This window comes from Diorhabda sublineata, unplaced genomic scaffold (genome assembly GCF_026230105.1).
Source record: "Diorhabda sublineata isolate icDioSubl1.1 unplaced genomic scaffold, icDioSubl1.1 Dsub_59, whole genome shotgun sequence".
NCBI lineage: Eukaryota > Metazoa > Arthropoda > Insecta > Coleoptera > Chrysomelidae > Diorhabda > Diorhabda sublineata.
The window spans coordinates 105,286-110,000 of NW_026614282.1; positions in this window are offsets into that span (position 1 = coordinate 105,286).

Consider the following 4,715-nt stretch of genomic DNA (forward strand, 5'->3'; position numbering starts at 1 on the left):
TATGAACGTCCGAGATGTATTATATAAAAGTTGTATTAAATTAGTGATAATAATGAAAAACAAGTAGTATGAAATTATATTCCGCTCGATATAAGAACTTGTCGAAAAAGATGAATTGCGAAAATTGAATGGAGATGTTTTGTATGTAGGAGCCGTTCGAGGTATATTATATAAAAGTGTTATGGAAAATATTAACAATAACGGAAAAAATGTATTATGAAATTAGATCGCCGCTCGATGAACGAACGTACGAGATGTATTATATAAAAGTTGTATGAAAATAGTAATAATTATGAAAAACAAGTATTATGAAATGAGATTTTCCCTAAATATATGAACTTGTCGAAAAAGATGAATTGTGAAAGTTGAATGGAGATGTTTTGTATGTAGGAACCGTTCGAGGTATATTATATAAAAGTGTTATGGAAAATATTGACAATAACGGAAAAAATGTATTATGAAATTAGATCGCCGCTCGATGAACGAACGTACGAGATGTATTATATAAAAGTTGTATGAAAATAGTAATAATTATGAAAAACAAGTATTATGAAATGAGATTTTCCCTAAATATATGAACTTGTCGAAAAAGATGAATTGTGAAAGTTGAATGGAGATGTTTTGTATGTAGGAACCGTTCGAGGTATATTATATAAAAGTGTTATGGAAAATATTAACAATAACGGAAAAAATGTATTATGAAATTAGATCGCCGCTCGATGAACGAACGTACGAGATGTATTATATAAAAGTTGTATGAAAATAGTAATAATTATGAAAAACAAGTATTATGAAATGAGATTTTCCCTAAATATATGAACTTGTCGAAAAAGATGAATTGTAAAAGTTGAATGGAGATGTTTTGTATGTAGGAACCGTTCGAGGTATATTATATAAAAGTGTTATGGAAAATATTGACAATAACGGAAAAAATGTATTATGAAATTAGATCGCCGCTCGATGAACGAACGTACGAGATGTATTATATAAAAGTTGTATGAAAATAGTAATAATTATGAAAAACAAGTATTATGAAATGAGATTTTCCCTAAATATATGAACTTGTCGAAAAAGATGAATTGTGAAAGTTGAATGGAGATGTTTTGTATGTAGGAGCCGTTCGAGGTATATTATATAAAAGTGCTATGAAAATATTAACAATAACGGAAAAAAGTATTATGAAATTAGATCGCCGCTCGATGTATGAACGTCCGAGATGTATTATATAAAAGTTGTATTAAATTAGTGATAATAATGAAAAACAAGTAGTATGAAATTATATTCCGCTCGACTTAGGAACTTGTCGAAAAAGATGAATTGTGAAAGTTGAATGGAGTTGTTTTTTATGTAGGAGCCGTTCGAGGTATATAATATAAAAGTGCTATGAAAATATTAACAATAACGGAAAAAAGTATTATGAAATTAGATCGCCGCTCGATGTATGAACGTCCGAGATGTATTATATAAAAGTTGTATTAAATTAGTGATAATAATGAAAAACAAGTAGTATGAAATTATATTCCGCTCGATATAAGAACTTGTCGAAAAAGATGAATTGCGAAAATTGAATGGAGATGTTTTGTATGTAGGAGCCGTTCGAGGTATATTATATAAAAGTGTTATGAAAAGTATTAACAATAACGGAAAACAGTATTATGAAATTAGATGACCGCTCGATGTATGAACGTCCGAGGTGCATTATATAAAAGTTGTATAAAATTAGTGATAATAATAAAAAACAATTATTGTGAAATTTTATTCCGCTCGACTTAGGAACTTGTCGAAAAAGATGAATTGCGAAAATTGAAAGTTTGGCGCCTGGCCGGCAGAGGGCGCTAGTGTCTATAAAACCGTGTTAAGTTTGTCTTCTGGCCGGCAGGTGGCGCTAGTGTCTATAAAACCGTGTTAAGTGTGGCTTCTGGCCGGCAGGTGGCGCTAGTGTCTATAAAACCGTGTTTAGTTTGTCTTCTGGCCGGCAGAGGGCGCTAGTGTCTATAAAACCGTGTTAAGTGTGGCTTCTGGCCGGCAGGTGGCGCTAGTGTCTGTGAATTCGTGCAAGTTTGGCGCCTGGCCGGCAGAGGGCGCTAGTGTCTATAAAACCGTGTTAAGTGTGGCTTCTGGCCGGCAGGTGGCGCTAGTGTCTGTAAATTCGTGTCAAGTTTGGCGCCTGGCCGGCAGAGGGCGCTAGTGTCTATAAAACCGTGTTTAGTTTGTCTTCTGGCCGGCAGAGGGCGCTAGTGTCTATAAAACCGTGTTAAGTGTGGCTTCTGGCCGGCAGGTGGCGCTAGTGTCTGTGAATTCGTGCAAGTTTGGCGCCTGGCCGGCAGAGGGCGCTAGTGTCTATAAAACCGTGTTTAGTTTGTCTTCTGGCCGGCAGAGGGCGCTAGTGTCTGTAAATTCGTGTCAAGTTTGGCGTCTGGCTGGCAGAGGGCGCTAGTGTCTATAAAACCGTGTTTAGTTTGTCTTCTGGCCGGCAGGTGGCGCTAGTGTGTATAAAACCGTGTTAAGCGTGGCTTCAGGCCGGCAGAGGGCGCTAGTGTCTATAAAACCGTGTTTAGTTTGTCTTCTTGCCGGCAGGTGGCGCTAGTGTCTATAAAACCGTGTTTAGTTTTTCTTCTGGCCGGTAGGATATAAGAACTTGTCGAGGTGTAACATATAAAAGTTGTATGAAATAGTAATAACATCGAAAAAAAAAAACCGTGTCAAGTTTGGCGCCTGGCCGGCAGAGGGCGCTAGTGTCTATAAAACCGTGTTAAGTGTGGCTTCTGGCCGGCAGGTGGCGCTAGTGTCTGTAAATTCGTGTCAAGTTTGGCGTCTGGCCGGTAGAGGGCACTAGTGTCTATAAAACCGTGTTAAGTGTGGCTTCTGGCCGGCAGAGGGCGCTAGTGTCTGTAAATTCGTGTCAAGTTTGGCGCCTGGCCGGCAGAGGGCGCTAGTGTCTATAAAACCGTGTTAAGTGTGGCTTCTGGCCGGCAGGTGGCGCTAGTGTCTGTAAATTCGTGTCAAGTTTGGCGCCTGGCCGGCAGAGGGCGCTAGTGTCTATAAAACCGTGTTTAGTTTGTCTTCTGGCCGGCAGAGGGCGCTAGTGTCTATAAAACCGTGTTAAGTGTGGCTTCTGGCCGGCAGGTGGCGCTAGTGTCTGTGAATTCGTGCAAGTTTGGCGCCTGGCCGGCAGAGGGCGCTAGTGTCTATAAAACCGTGTTAAGTGTGGCTTCTGGCCGGCAGGTGGCGCTAGTGTCTGTAAATTCGTGTCAAGTTTGGCGTCTGGCCGGCAGAGGGCGCTAGTGTCTATAAAACCGTGTTTAGTTTGTCTTCTGGCCGGCAGAGGGCGCTAGTGTCTGTAAATTCGTGTCAAGTTTGGCGTCTGGCTGGCAGAGGGCGCTAGTGTCTATAAAACCGTGTTTAGTTTGTCTTCTGGCCGGCAGGTGGCGCTAGTGTGTATAAAACCGTGTTAAGCGTGGCTTCAGGCCGGCAGAGGGCGCTAGTGTCTATAAAACCGTGTTAAGTTTGTCTTCTTGCCGGCAGGTGGCGCTAGTGTCTATAAAACCGTGTTTAGTTTTTCTTCTGGCCGGTAGGATATAAGAACTTGTCGAGGTGTAACATATAAAAGTTGTATGAAATAGTAATAACATCGAAAAAAAAAAACCGTGTCAAGTTTGGCGCCTGGCCGGCAGAGGGCGCTAGTGTCTATAAAACCGTGTTAAGTGTGGCTTCTGGCCGGCAGGTGGCGCTAGTGTCTGTAAATTCGTGTCAAGTTTGGCGTCTGGCCGGTAGAGGGCACTAGTGTCTATAAAACCGTGTTAAGTGTGGCTTCTGGCCGGCAGAGGGCGCTAGTGTCTGTAAATTCGTGTCAAGTTTGGCGTCTGGCCGGCAGAGGGCGCTAGTGTCTATAAAACCGTGTTAAGTGTGGCTTCTGGCCGGCAGGTGGCGCTAGTGTCTGTAAATTCGTGTCAAGTTTGGCGCCTGGCCGGCAGAGGGCGCTAGTGTCTATAAAACCGTGTTTAGTTTGTCTTCTGGCCGGCAGAGGGCGCTAGTGTCTATAAAACCGTGTTAAGTGTGGCTTCTGGCCGGCAGGTGGCGCTAGTGTCTGTGAATTCGTGCAAGTTTGGCGCCTGGCCGGCAGAGGGCGCTAGTGTCTATAAAACCGTGTTAAGTGTGGCTTCTGGCCGGCAGGTGGCGCTAGTGTCTGTAAATTCGTGTCAAGTTTGGCGTCTGGCCGGCAGAGGGCGCTAGTGTCTATAAAACCGTGTTTAGTTTGTCTTCTGGCCGGCAGAGGGCGCTAGTGTCTGTAAATTCGTGTCAAGTTTGGCGTCTGGCTGGCAGAGGGCGCTAGTGTCTATAAAACCGTGTTTAGTTTGTCTTCTGGCCGGCAGGTGGCGCTAGTGTGTATAAAACCGTGTTAAGCGTGGCTTCAGGCCGGCAGAGGGCGCTAGTGTCTATAAAACCGTGTTTAGTTTGTCTTCTTGCCGGCAGGTGGCGCTAGTGTCTATAAAACCGTGTTTAGTTTTTCTTCTGGCCGGTAGGATATAAGAACTTGTCGAGGTGTAACATATAAAAGTTGTATGAAATAGTAATAACATCGAAAAAAAAAAACCGTGTCAAGTTTGGCGCCTGGCCGGCAGAGGGCGCTAGTGTCTATAAAACCGTGTTAAGTGTGGCTTCTGGCCGGCAGGTGGCGCTAGTGTCTATAAAACCGTGTTTAGTTTGTCTTCTGG